This window comes from Lithobates pipiens, unplaced genomic scaffold, assembly GCF_037356315.1.
Source record: "Lithobates pipiens isolate NorthernLeopardFrog02 unplaced genomic scaffold, aLitPip1_a1.2 Scaffold_1, whole genome shotgun sequence".
NCBI classification, from domain to species: Eukaryota; Metazoa; Chordata; class Amphibia; order Anura; family Ranidae; genus Lithobates; species Lithobates pipiens.
This window is the reverse complement of record NW_027507685.1, coordinates 64382554-64397572: the sequence shown is the minus strand read 5'-3', so window position 1 is coordinate 64397572 and position 15019 is coordinate 64382554. Positions and strand designations below refer to the sequence as shown.

The following is a 15019-nucleotide window of genomic DNA, read 5'->3' as shown; positions in this document are numbered from 1 at the left end:
TTTATATGTGTTCGGCTTTAATTGAATGAGGTGGCAACCCTAGCAGGTACCCCAACACTGCTTATGTTTGTGCAAACAATTTGCTTCATCTTCACAGCATCACTCATTTCTCAGTTTCATCCGGCTACACTATAAATTTTACTGAATATATTCTCTAGCTTTTAATGGTAAAGAATCAAAGCAGCATTAATGCATAGCTCCCTTCTTTTGCGACCAAATCCTTCTGTCCATCCTGCAGCCTCAGTTGTCCCTCTTTTTGGTCTGAGGTGTACATCTCAATCCAAAAATGTTCTATTTCACTACCAAAAGTATTACGCTGAACTAAAAACTTTTCACCCAACCTTTATATTACTGTTTAAAGAAAAACAGGAGGTCAAAAAACACTTGTGGGGTTTAGCCAATTATTTTCTACATATTTTTGTGGTCGGTGTGACCAGTGCCGTGGCAGAGACACGTCCTTTTCCTTCATATTGTGTCCTAAAAGGCGTTCCTCTGTCACTTTAGAACGTCAGGACAGGAGGCATGGGAATACAATCCAAAATTCTGATCGTTATCTTCTAGGTGTTGTCATGAATTTCCATTTTCATATCTGTGTCAAGTTTATCAAAGTCTCCTGGTTCAGAAGTACCAATAAGTTCACGTATACATTTTATGTACTTTAGCAACTGTTAGTGCCCGTTCACACTACCGCGACTTGTCAAGCGACTTAGCCGCCTGACAAGTCGCGCTCCGTTCTGTACTATGGAACCGTTCTAATAGGAGCGACTCAAGTCGCTCCGACTTAGAAAAAGGTTCCTGTACTATTTTTGGGGCGACTTCAGGCGACTTGCATTGACTTCTATACAGTAGTCGTTTTGCAAGTCGCTGCTGAAGTCGTGTGCAGGTCGCATCTGAGTCGCGCTGCAAGTCGTGTCGCCCCTGTGTGAACAGGCACGTAGAATCAGCAGTCTGTATAGGTTCTCAGTTATTATCCAGGTAGGGTTGCCACCTCATCCCTTTAAACCCGAACACTTTAATTACACAGGTTCTGATGCATATTTAATGCAGATAAGGCATCAAGTGAGTTTAATTACCCCCTTACTCAGCCATAGAACCTGTCTAATTAATATGTGCTTAGGTTTAAAGGAATGAGGTGGCAACACTATATCCAGGTCATAGCAGTAGTTCGTTTTTAGGATGAAATGTCTTCAACATTTACAATGTTTTGTTCTAGCTAACATGATGGGATATGTAGCTCCACGATCGTCATTGACGGTCATACTAAGGTGTTCATCAAAGCAGTACAAAGAACAGTGTAATGTCAGACTTACTAGTCAGTAATAATTTCAGATTGGTTAGAGTAAATCTTCACTGTGTACTTTATTGCCTGCCTGAACACCAGACTTGAGAAGACGGCGATTGCCCGGAGTAACCAATCTAAGATTTTTAGTTTGAGAGGATAAAAAGTAATCTGACCGGTTGCTATGTACAACAGCAGCTCTGTCCGTCCTCTTTATCACTTTTCATAAAGTAAACCCTCAGTTTCTATTCCTGCGACTTGAAATTCCCATCAAATTCAATGGCAGCAGCTCTAGCTGAGATGCATTGTTGAAAAGCTCATCCCTTGAAAAAGCAAGCCTGGTTAATTGTCTAGCTTACCTTGCTCTTGACTAGAATATCAATGCATCTGGGCTTTGGCCAGCTGCTCTTTCAGTGCTAGCCCAAACCACTGAAAGGCTGAATGTAGGGCAGAAAATCCTTCAGGAGTGGAGGCAGAGGAACAATGTGATTCTTCTTTATGCTTATTTTTCTCTTCTCAGAGGAAGAATACACAGCCATAGAAAAGACATAGGATAGTTTCCTAACTCATGGTCATAGACTGTGGGACGAAGGAAACCACAGACCCGCCTCTTCATCCACATCATGTGTGGGGAACTTCAAGACTTTTCATTAACCTCACTTGTGCCAGGGAGACACAAGAGTCTCTGCAGCTATAGATCATGAGTGAAGATAGAAATTCAGGAAAGCAAGTCAAATAACCAGTAACAACCAATCAGCACAATTTGCTATGCTATAATGCATATGTTTTTGGCATAGTATAGTAATCATTATGCTAATATTTAGGAATATAACATAACATTGGTACGGCAAAAAAATAATCTTTACTTAAAGTGGTTCTAAAGGGTGAAGGTTTTTTTTCCTTGAGACTGAGTTTACACCTATGCGAATTGGATGCGTGTTTCACAGCATCCAATTCGCATAGCAGGAGATTGTGACTGTCTCTCTATGGAGCCAGTTCACACGTCTCCAGTGCGATTTGCACAGGAGCTTTGTGCATCTTTTGGTCCATTTCCGGTCCGAATTCAACCCAAAACTTGGGCTGAAATCAGACCTGAAACTGTGGATGGAGACCCACCGGACTTCTGCTGTAAGCTGCTGTGTGTTATAGTGTGAACCCAGCCTCATGCATTCTATGCATGAAGGTAAAGGAAACCTTCCCTATGCATCCCACCCAATACTTACCTGAGCCCAATCCTGATCCAGCGATATGCACAAGGACAGCTGCTGCTGCTGTCAATCACAGCCAGTGAGGGGGGAGCAGGGGTGTGGCAGAGCCCCGTTCTGTGTGTTCAAAGCATGGCTTTGGAGCAAGCAAGCATGAGTGCCCCCATAGCAAGTGGCTTGCTGTGGAGGCACTCTGAGAAGAGGAGGAGCCAGGACAACTGGCAGGGGACCCAAGAAGAGGAGGCTTGCACAGAGCAGGTAAGTATAGGATGTTTGTTATTAAAAAAAATAGCCTTTAATATTACTTTAATGTTATTATTATTATTATTTTTTTTAAATACAAAAAATAATTTATACTTACCTGCTCTGTGCAACAATATTCCACAGAGCGTTCCTTGCCTCCTCTTTGGCAGTCCTCCACCAATGCTTTCCATTCCCCTCTGGGTGCCTCCTTAATAGGGATGAGCTTCGTGTTCGAGTCGAACATACGTTCGACTCGAACATTGGCTGTTCGTCCGTTCGGCGAAGTCCGAACATTTTGCGAATTTCAAATTCGTGTGCCGCTCACGGCTACGCGATGGCGCAGTGCATTGCTGGCTCATGATTGGCCAAGCATGCACTATGACCCCGCATGCTTGGCCAATCGCAGCGCCAGCAGCGAGGAGAGCCATGATTGGCCACAGGCATGATGCCTGTGGCCAATCATAGCTCAGGCTGTGTAGTGCACGCCCCACACTATATAAGGCCGCCAGCGCGGCGGCCTTGTGTAGTGTGTTGGCGTCTGAAGCAGTGGGTGTTCTGTGTACCTTCAACACAGTACACACCGATCGTTTTCGGTCGATTTTCGATCTTGCTGTTGTGTAGTGGTTATTGTCTGCGTGCCCTGACCGCAGTATACACGCATATTCACCTCACCTATATAGCTAGTGATCTATCTTTTATAATAGAGCTTGCAGTCAGTAGTGTTAGGAGATAGTGCGTGCTGTCTGCGTGCTCTATACCCAGTACATACCGCTATATCCACCTACATAGCTGTTCTCTATTTGAGCCCACTTGCCATCTGCAGGAGTTATTGGAAGTTGTGTGTGCTTCCAGCACAGCACAGTATACATCTGTATATACCCCTTTATCTCTGGTGTTCTATAATAAAGGCATCTGCAGGAGTTAGTGGGTGTTGTGTGCCTCTAGCACAATATACACTACCCAACTGCTTTTTTACCCAACTCCCTTCAGGCCATTACCATGTCTGGAAGGCCAGCAAGGAGAGGCAGACAGGCGCGAGCCGATAAAAGAGGGCAAGCAGGCTCTGTGTCTAGAAAAAACAGTGCTGGTCGTGGACGCGGTGCATTGTCATCAGCACGTGGCCATGGGACACGCTTGTCCTTCTTTTCGGCAGCTGGACATGTTGAACCGCAACATGCCAACGACTTGGTAGAGTGGATGACCAAGCCCTCTTCATCCTCCTCATCCTCTCTCACCCAGTCTCAGGGTACTAGCAAAGCAGCTGCCAACGCATCGTCTTCCCTCCTCTCAATGTCATCATCAGTGACTCCTTCCCTAGACCCACCACGTCCTCCTGAGGAGTCTCCTGAACTCTTTGAGCACAGTGTTGGGTACATGCTCCAGGAGGATGCCCAGTGTTTTGTGGGCTCTGATGATGACACTCAGCTAGAGGAAGGCAGTAGCGTGAGCGCAGAGAGAGGGGATGCTCAAGAAGGACAGCAATCTGGCAGTCATGTTCCACAAGCTGCAGCATACTGCCAGGTTTGCTACAGCGATGAAGAGGGAGGGGATGATGAGGGCACTGACTCCACGTGGGTGCCTGGAAGGAGAGAGGAGGAGGAGGAGGAGGAGGCACATGTCCAACAAGGCAGGATGCCCTCCGGGGGCCAGCTTAGGGGCAGCACACCGACTGAATCACACCGCAGAGCTCCGCCTGTGCAGAGCGCTGCCTCTGCGCGTTATTCTAAAAGTTCTTTGGTGTGGGCCTTTTTTGAGACGAGTGCATCAGATCGCACCGCTGCTATTTGCAACATATGTCTCAAGCGTATCTCACATGGCCAAAACATCAGCCGCTTGGGCCCCACATGCTTGACCAGACATATGTTGACCTGCCATGCAGCTCGTTGGCAAGCGTACCTCAAAGACCAACACCAAAGAACAAAGCGGACCTCTCCTTGCTCCTCATCAGCTGGCATCTACAACCCCACTAGACCTTCGGTCCTCTCTGAAACCTGCTCTGAGAGGAATGAAGGTGTAGAAATAGGTGTGTCACAGCCAAGTGCTTCCGGGAACTCTGCTAGCGGTACACCCACGTCCGATTATAGCAGGCAAATGTCCCTGTCCCAGCTGCTGGACCGGCGAAAGAAGTTCACTCCCAGCCATCCACATGCCCAGCGGTTGAATGCTAGCTTGGCTAAATTGCTAGCACTTCAACTGCTGCCTTTTCAGTTGGTAGACTCGGCCCCCTTCCGTGAGTTTGTACAATGTGCGGTTCCTCAGTGGCAGGTCCCCAAACGCCACTTTTTCTCACGGAAGCCGATTCCGGCTCTCTACCGGCATGTGGAAGGCAATGTCCTTCCCTTGCTGGACAGGGCGGTCAGCGGTAAGGTGCATATTACCGCTGACTCATGGTCCAGCAGGCATGGACAGGGACGTTACCTGTCTTTCACGGCCCATTGGGTCACTCTTCTGGCAGCTGGGAAGGATGCAGGACAAGGTGCAGTAGTGTTGGAGGTTGTTCCGCCACCACGCCTCCAAAATGCTACTATTGGTTGTGACACACCTCTCTCCTCCACCCCCTCCTCTTCTTCTTCCTCCATGGCCTCTTCCAGTGCTCTGTCCTCAGAACCAGCGGTGCTCCGTAGGCGTTCCAGGGGCTACGCAAGTACGCAGGCAAAACGATGCCATGCCGTGCTTGCGCTGGTTTGTTTGGGAGACAGGAGCCACACTGGGGCGGATGTTTTGTCAGCTCTGCAGGGGCAGGCCGAGAGGTGGTTGACGCCATGCCAGCTTAAGCCAGGAATGGTGGTTTGCGACAATGGCACCAACCTCCTCTCCGCCCTCCGACAGGGACAACTGACCCATGTGCCCTGTGTAGCTCACGTCCTTAACCTGGTGGTGCAGCGGTTCTTGGGCAGGTACCCCGGCTTACAGGATGTCCTGAAGCAGGCCAGGAAAGTCTGTGTGCATTTCCGCCGATCATTTAATGCCTGTGCTCGGCTGGCTGAGCTCCAAAAGGAGTTGAACCTGCCCAAGAACCACCTTATATGTGACATGCCCACCAGATGGAACTCAACATTGGCCATGCTGCAGCGGCTGCACACGCAGCAGAGGGCCATCAATGAGTACCTGTGCGACTACGGCACCAGGACAGGGTCAGGGGAGCTCGGTTTTTTCTCACCACGCCAGTGGGGCATGATCAGGGATGCATGCACTGTCCTGTCACCGTTTGAGGAGGCCACAAGGATGGTGAGCAGTGACAGTGCATGCATCAGTGACACTGTACCTCTTGTCCACCTCTTGGAGCATACGCTGCGTGGAATAATGGACAGGGCACTTGAGGCAGAACAGAGGCAGGAAGAGGAGGACTTCCTTGCCTCTCAAGGCCCCCTTTATCCAGACAGTGTTCCTGCTGTGCCACCCATCACACAGGAAGAGGATGAGGAGGAGGAAGAGGAGGAGGAGGATGATTGTGTCAGCATGGAGGTGGAGGCTGGCACTCAGCATCAGCATCAGCAGCAGCAGCAGCAGTCTTGTAGGGATGATTTACAGTCCCAAGAAACACGTGGACTTGTACGTGGCTGGGAGGAGGTAGCTGCGGATCATGTTGTCCTTAGTGACCCAGAGGACTCCGGACCGAATGCCTCAGCTAACCTACGCTGCATGGCCTCCCTGATCCTGCAAAGCCTGCGGAAGGATCCTCGTATTCTTCGGATCAAGGAGAGGGACCATTACTGGCTGGCCACTCTCCTTGATCCACGGTACAAGGGTAAGGTTGCCGACCTTATCTTGCCATCGCAGAGGGAGCAGAGGATGAGACATCTCCGGGAGGCCTTGCAGAAAGGTCTGTGCAACCCGTTCCCAGAGACTGGGAGGTTACAATCTCCTGGTCCTGGACAACGTGTTGCTGAGGCATCGGTCAGAAGGAGCGGTGGAGAAGGTGGCCGTCTGACTGATGCTTTCAGACAATTTTTTAGTCCGCAGCCCCAAGGTATGATCGGTTCCAGCACCCATCGCCAGCGTCTGATTTACATGGTGCAGGAATACCTAGGGGCAAGGTCAGACTTGGACACCTTTCCCACCGAAAATCCTCTGGCTTACTGGGTCTTGAGGATGGATCACTGGCCAGAGCTTGCACAGTATGCAATTGAGCTACTGGCCTGTCCTGCATCCAGCGTTCTTTCGGAACTCACCTTCAGTGCTTCTGGTGGCTTTGTTACCGATCACAGGGTGCGCCTGTCCACCGAATCAGTTGATCGACTGACCTTCATCAAGATGAATCAGTCTTGGATCACCCACAGCTACCAAGCACCTGAAGCTGATGTAACAGAATCATTTTTTTTTAAATATCACATCCCTTCAAGACTGCCTATGCTGATGCTGAGTGACTGTCCTGTTATGTTGATTTTCTATTATCTTCCTCCTCCGCTGATATGTTGGAAGAACATTTCTGGTTCTGGTTGATGCCATCAGCCCAATTTTTCTGCCCCTGTTTAACAGGGGCGTTTAAGTACAATTTTTGATGCAATGCTTTGCAGCAGGGCTAATTCCTGCAATCAAACAAGAGTATATGGGAGAGGTTGCAGTGTGGTGGCACCAGCACCAGTGCCTAAGGCCCAATTTTTCTGCCCCTGTTTAACAGGGGCGTTTAAGTACAATTTTTGATGCAATGCTTTGCAGCAGGGCTAATTCCTGCAATAAAACTAGAGTATATGGCAGAGGTTGCAGTGTGGTGGCACCAGCACCAGTGCCTAAGGCCCAATTTTTCTGCCCCTGTTTAACAGGGGCGTTTAATTACAATTTTTAATGCAATGCTTTGCAGCAGGGCTAATTCCTGCAATAAAACTAGAGTATATGACAGAGGTTGCAGTGTGGTGGCACCAGCAGCAGTGCCTAAGGCCCAATTTTTCTGCCCCTGTTTAACAGGGGCGTTTAATTACAATTTTTGATGCAATGCTTTGCAGCAGGGCTAATTCCTGCAATAAAACTAGAGTATATGGCAGAGGTTGCAGTGTGGTGGCACCAGCACCAGTGCCTAAGGCCCAATTTTTCTGCCCCTGTTTAACAGGGGCGTTTAATTACAATTTTTGATGCAATGCTTTGCTGCAAGGCTAATTCCTGCAATAAAACTAGAGTATATGGCAGAGGTTGCAGTGTGGTGGCACCAGCACCAGTGCCTAAGGCCCAATTTTCTGCCCCTGTTTAACTGGGGCGTTTAAGTACAATTTTTGATGCAATGCTTTGCAGCAGGGCTAATTCCTGCAATAAAACTAGAGTATATGGAAGAGGTTGCAGTGTGGTGGCACCAGCAGCAGTGCCTAAGGCCAAATTTTTCTGCCCCTGTTTAACAAGGACATGTAATTACAATTCTTGATATAATATTTCACAGGAGGGCCCCTTCCTGTGCCCACCCAGAGTAACGGTGAGGACTTATAGTGTTGTGGCACCAGCACCACAACCACCAAAGGTCAATTTTTCTACCACTGTTCAACAATGGCATGTAATTACAATTCTTGATATAATCGTTCACAGCAGGGCGCTCCAGCGCCCACCAAGAGTCACTTTGAGGGCTTACAATGTTGTGGCAAAACCAACACCTTGTTCCGCCATTTCTGCAGAGCATATAGGGCAGACCCCTACTTTCAAACATCCAATTTACAAACATCTCCTACTTGCAAACGGAAGGAGACAACAGCAAGTGAGATGAAAAAAGATGGACGACAAAACAAATTATACAGGGGTGATAACCCTTCCCTATGTTTTCCAAAAAGCTTAACAATAGTTTTTTTGACTGGAGCTACACTTTAAAAATGTACCAGTTGAAAATTACAAACAGATTCAACTTAACACAACAAACCTACACAGTCCCTGTCTTGTTTGCACCGCCTGTATACTGCTGTTCTGAGTATATAGGGCCTGGGGGCCACACGCATTTCCTTTTTTTAATATGGGTACAGGGTTCCCCTTAATATGCGTACAAGACCAAAATAGGCTGGTAATGGGCAGGGAGGGCTACCCATGCCATTTTTCTCAATGATTTTCAACCATATTGCAGGAACCAGATATAACATTAAAACCGCAAGCAGTTTTAAATGGTGTTATTTCCGTTTAATGTCATTTTGTGCAGGGACTGTTCTAAACACGGGAAACACGTGGCACTTCACAGGCATACTACAGACACCCCCCAGGCACCATATTTAAAGGAATATTTCACTTTTTTTTTTCACTTTAATCGTCATTAAAATCAGTGCTCCCGCCAAAACGGCCATTTTTAAAAAATTTTTAGGCATTGACCCATGTCCCCTGGGGCAGGAGCCAGGTCCCCAAACCCTTTTTAGGACAGTATCTTGCATATTAGCCGTTAAAATTAGCACTTTTCATTTCGAACGTTCGAGTCCCATAGACTTCAATGGGGTTCTAAAGTTCGTTCGAATTTGGGGTCCGTTCGAAAGTTCTGGTGCGAACCGAACCGGGGGGTGTTCGGCTCATCCCTACTCCTTAACAAGCCCTATGCTATAGCGATACCTGTGAAGACGTGTTTTCAAGCCAGGATGTGTGTATTCATAGACACACACAGGGTGAGTAAGCAATGCCCCTGCTCCCTTCTGTTAGAAGATTGACAGCAGTGGGAGCCTATGGCTGGCACTGTTTTCTTTATCTCATGTTGGACCAGGAAGTGAAAGGGGTGGTGCCTCAGTCGAGACGGTGCTGGAGGGTGACAGGAGTCAGGTAAGTGTTTAGGGATGGGAGTGGGTAGGATAGGTAGTGGGGAGTTTTTTTTTTTTACCTAAATGCAGAGAAGACTTTAGAACCACTTGTAAATTAGATTATAGGCTGGTCATAAATGATCGAATCCTGCCCTCATTGGCAGCCCAATCCTGCCAACCCGGTATAATGTTTGAGCATGTAGCACTCATTTAGGGCTCATTTACACAACACATTGCAACCGCTGGGTAGTATACCGCTGAACACAACCCATTCCAATGAATGAGACTGCAACACAACTGCCCTGCACCACCAATGCAATGCATGTTGGTGCAGCCTTTACAGGGTTAAAACAGGTGGCGTGTAGGTGGTGTATTGTCTCCCAGTCGCTGATCAAATGCCCTCTGAAAAGCATTCCACTGCAGATCAATTTTCAGAGGGCAACATATACACTGCAATCATGACCTTTGAGCAAGAAGCAGTAATTTACGGGTCATTTACACATTTGTGCTTGTAATAGTGTACAGATTGCAAGTGCTGTGTATGATGCCACTGAACACAACCCATTCAGGTGAAAGGGGCCATGCCGTAACTGCCCTGCATCCACAAGCAATGCATTTGATTGCACCATGGTGATGCAGGCTTTTCAAACAGGCGGTAAGTAGTTGGTGTAACACCTCAAAGCCTTCTGTCAAACCCCATCTGAAAATTGATCCACTACAGATCACTTTTCAGAGGGCAACAAGTGTAAACAAGCCCCAAGGCTCACCATATACATTACATTTTCTGTACAATAAACGTTTGATTTACCAAAACTATTTTATATAAAGTTATATAAAGATCTAGCTATGCAATAAATATGTATCCAATCAGGCAGACCTTTGTTCTACATACTTGTTGGTGGCTCTATTGTACATCGTACAGTCAGATTTTAATGTGTGAGCTCAAAGTGGTTCTAAAGGCAGAAGTATTTTTTTTCCCTTTTATCTTAATGCATTCTATGATTATGCACAAGAGAATCGGTTGTCTGGGTCTCTCCCTCCTGATTGGGTGAGGAACAAAACGGCGCCATTGGCTCCCGCTGCTGTCACTCAAAGTCAGTGAGCCAATGAGGAAAAAGCCCCAGAATCACGGCTTCATTTCTGAATGGACACACAGAGCAGCAGCTTGGCTCGGGTGCCCCCATAGCAAGCTACTTGCTATGGAGGCACTCGGCAAGAGGGAGGGGCCAGGAGTGCTGGGGAAAAACCCGGGAAGAGGAGCAAAACCACTACACAGAGGAGGTAAGTATGACATGTTTGTTATTTTAAACAAAAAAAAGACTTTAGTATCACTTTAAAGTGTCACTAAACCCACATCATAAAAAAAAACTATCAATAAATGCTGTATTACATGCTGTTAATCTCAGTCACTATGAGATTTGTTTTCTATATTTTGAAAAAACCTGGTTGATCCTGCTGTTCTCTATCTCCCCCTCCTGTCCATGCTCCCAATTCAGCTAGGTATTTTGGAGCTGTGGTGGCAACTCTGCACATTCTCAGTTTTCAGTGAGTTTCTATGCTGAGCATTTCCTCCCTATCACATCTGAGCAGCCCATGTGACTATAGAGTTACACATTTGGGCATGTAAATGACGGCCCACTCCCTCCCTCCTCCTCCATGCCCACTAACCAGCTAAATACAATGGGAGCAGGATGTTACATGTATTAATAGTTGTTTCACCTTATTCTAAGACACAGGCTGGATGGGGCGTTACAGCCTGTGACTGGCAGAAATCCACCCACACTAGGGATGAGACGATGTTGGAGTCGAACGTAAGTTCAATTCGAACTTCGGGTGTTTACCTGTTCTCCGAGTAGTGAACGTTATGCGGTGTTGGTGGAAAATTCGAAAGCTGCTGAACACCGTTAAAGTCTATGGGACACTAACATGAAAAACCAAAAGTGCTCATTTTAAAGGCTTATATGCAAGTTATTACCATAAAAAGTGTGTGAGGACCGGGTCCTGCCCCGCATGTATCAATGCAAAAAAAGGTTTTTAAAACAGCTGTTTTTTCAGGAGCAGTGATTTTAACCACTACAATACAGGGCACTTTCACCCCCTTCCTTCCCAGCCCAATTTTCAGCTTTCATCGCTCTAGCGCTTTCAGTGACAATTGCGCGGTCATGCTACACTGTACCCAAATGAAATTGTTATCATTTTGTTCGCACAAATAGAGCTTTATTTTGGTGTTATTTATTCACGACTCCGTTTTTTTTTTTTGCGATATAAGCGCAAAAAAAGCGGAAATTTGGAAAAAAAACAATATTTTCTTTTTTCTATTTGAAAAGAAATCCAACAAAATCAAATTTTGTCATAAATTTAAGCCAAAATGTATTCTGCTACATGTTTTTGGTAAAAAAAATTCCGTCAAGTGTATAATAATTGGTTTGTGTGATCACGGACATATGTACGCAAATGATCATGTACATATGTGTGCAGATAATCATTGGGACATGTGATTTTAGTGGGACATATGTGGGGGACATGTTTTTATTATTAGGGACATGTGTTTTTATTATTTGGGGACATGTATGTTTTGGGGACATGTGTGTTTTGGGGACATGTGTGGGGACTGTGTTTGTACTGTGTGGTGTGTTGTGTGTTTACACTACACTGATGATCAGTGAGTAAAAAGCTGTAAAAAGCAGCCCATACTCACTGATCATCAGCCGGCTGCTGCGTTCTGCTCTCCTCTCCTCAGCGGTGACTTCCGTGTGAGGAGAGGAGAGCCGATTGCCTAGCAACCGGCTGTTTGTTTACATCACATGACGGTCGTGATTGGACACGGCCGTCATGTGATCAGGAGGGCCAATCACAGAGCCCTCCTGCCGATCTGACATGTGCCGTGTCCGGGTGACACGAGCACATCGGGATCGCGCCGCTGCGCGGGCACGCGCGCGCGCGATCCCGCTACTCCTGAAGGACGTTCCTGAACGTCCTATCAGGAGTAGATGGCTCCCACCCGGCCGTATATATGCATTGGCCGGGTGGGAAGTGGTTAATAATGCTTAAAGTGAAACTATAAAAATGAAATATTCTTTAAAATATCGATTATCCATTAGAAAATGTCATAGAGGCCCCCCCAAAATCCATACCAGACTCTTATCCGAGTATGCAGCCTGGCAGGCAGGAAAACGGGGGGTGAGAGAGCGCCCTCCTGAACCATACCAGGCCACATGTCTTCAACATGGGGATGATGCTTTGGGGTTCTCCCAAAGCACCTTGTCCCCATGTCGATGGGGACAAGGGCCTTGCCCGGTGGTTGTGGGGGTCTGCGGGCAGGGGGCTTATTGGTCTCTGGAAGCCCCCTTTAACAAGGGGACCCCCAGATCCCACCCCCCCCCCCCCATGTGAATGGGTATTGTGTGAATTGTACCTCTACACATCCATCAAAAAAGTGTCAAAATGGTAAAAATGCAGTAGACAATTTGGGACAAGTCCTTTATTTCACGGGAAAGATGTGCTGATTTACAGGAATAATAAGGACACAACCCAGGCACGATATTTAAAGGAATATTTCATTTTTATTGTTTCACTTCACGCATTATTAATATCACTGCTCCTGAAAAAAACAGCCAAACAGCCTGTTCAATTCCAAATGGAAGCATAGTAAATAGTTTACTATTCATCAGTTAAGAATGAACACAGGAGTGATCTGTACAGATCACTCACTGTGTTCGTTCATTCATTCATTCATCCTGACAGCAGCGGGTGGGAGAAGAAGGAAGCTGGCAGCACTACAGGGGGCAGACAGGGGGCACCAGAAAACAGGGGGAATCGGCACCGCACAGGGTGATTAGGGTGTGCCCAGGCACACCTGACACACCCTGTGCACACACCTATGTTAATTATCAATTTTTACTCTATTCAAAAGGCTGTTTTTTATTTAGAACATGTCACCAGCAGCAGAGGATTAGAAGCTCCTCCTGCTTATGTCTTCCTGTTGGGAAACAGCTGGGTCACGTGACAGCTGTATATCAATTAGGAAAAAGATACTTAGACGTGCCATCATCCACATACAAAAATTGAAGGGACAATGTCAATTAAACAGTGTGTGTTAATATCACTTTCAGGCTCACTTTGGTGCACTCCAGACCTTCAATCGTGAGTAGGGAAAATTGAATGAAACATTGGGGGTTATTTACAAAAGGCAAATCCACTTTGCACTGCAAGTGCAGTCACTCTAAATCTAAGGGGTAGATCTGAAATGAGGGGAAGCTCTGCTGATTTTATCATCCAATCATGTGCAAGCTAAAATTCAGTTTTTTATTCTCCTTGCATGTCCCCTCAGATCTACAGCGACTTTACTTCCAAGTGCACTTGCAGTGCAAAGTGGATTTTCCTTTAGTAAATAACCCCCAGAGCTTTCTCTGTACACATGGGTTCATTCACCACTTTAGTAAATCAGGCCCATTGATGTTGAGCTGATGATAACACACACCTCTGGCCTCTACATTCACTACATCGTTTCCAGAACATTTATTTTTAAAACTGGTTTTCCCACTAAAACACAGATTTTCAATAAATATTTACATGAAGAGAAAGTAACGTGAGCTCATATTTTATATGCAGTGTTTATCTTAGGCTGCATTCACACTTTCATGTAGTAGAAAAAAAGAGTTCCTGCTCATGATTTAGGTTGAGCGATTTGCACGCAAGTTCACTGTCACACAAAAGGCAGTCCATTTACCTCACATCACAGTACCCCCTTCACAATACAGGCCCCCTACACATCACAGTACCCCCTTCACAATACAGGCCCCCTGCACATCACAGCCCCCTTCACATCACAGTACCCTGCCCTTCACATCCCAGCCCTCCTTCACATCACAGCTCACTGCCCTTCACATCACAGCTCACTGCCCTTCACATCACACCCCCCCCCCCCCCCCCTTCACATACAGTACCCTGCCCTTTACATCACAGCCTCCCTTCACATCACAGCCCCCTTCACATCACAGTACCCCCTCCACAATACAGGCCCCCTGCACATCACATCCCTCTTCACATCACAGTACCCTGCCCTTCACATCACAGCCCCCCTTCACATCACAGTACCCTGCCCTTCACATCACAGCTCACTGCCCTTCACATCACAGCCCCCCCCCCCCTTCACATACAGTACCCTGCCCTTCACATCACAGCCTCCCTTCACAGCCCCCCCCTTCACATCACAGTTCACTGCCCTCCACATCGCAGCCCCCCCTCACATCGCAGCCCCCCCTCACATCGCAGCCTCCCTTTACATCACATTACTCCCTGCACATCAGAGCCTCCCCTTCACATCATAGTTCCATGTCCTTCACATCACAGCCCCCTTCACATTAGAGCCCCCACTTCACATCGCAGTTCCCTGCCCTTCACATTAGAGCCTCCCCTTCACATACCAGTTCCATGCCCTTCACATCACAGCTCCCCCCCCCCCTCACATCAGAGCCTCCCCTTCACATACCAGTTCCATGCCCTTCACATCAGAGCCCCCCCCCCCCTTCACATCACAGTCCTCCCTGCACATCCAAGCCTCACCTTCACTTCACAGTTTCATGTCCTTTATATCAGAGCCCCCC

The 15019-nt window shown here is 47.2% G+C and overlaps 1 protein-coding gene across 2 annotated transcripts in view; it reads right to left on the bottom strand.

Moving 5' to 3' along the window:
* Positions 1–15019, bottom strand: part of LPAR4 (lysophosphatidic acid receptor 4) — a 173664-nt gene that overhangs the window by 46750 nt on the left and 111895 nt on the right. The window contains exon 1 of one of the 2 annotated variants that reach the window (XM_077449882.1): positions 1639–1876. The exons of the other annotated variant lie outside the window; for it this stretch is intronic. The gene's annotated coding sequence lies outside the window, so the exon portion shown is untranslated. Of the gene's footprint in view, positions 1–1638; positions 1877–15019 lie in introns of those variants that run through there. 2 annotated transcript variants of the gene reach the window in all.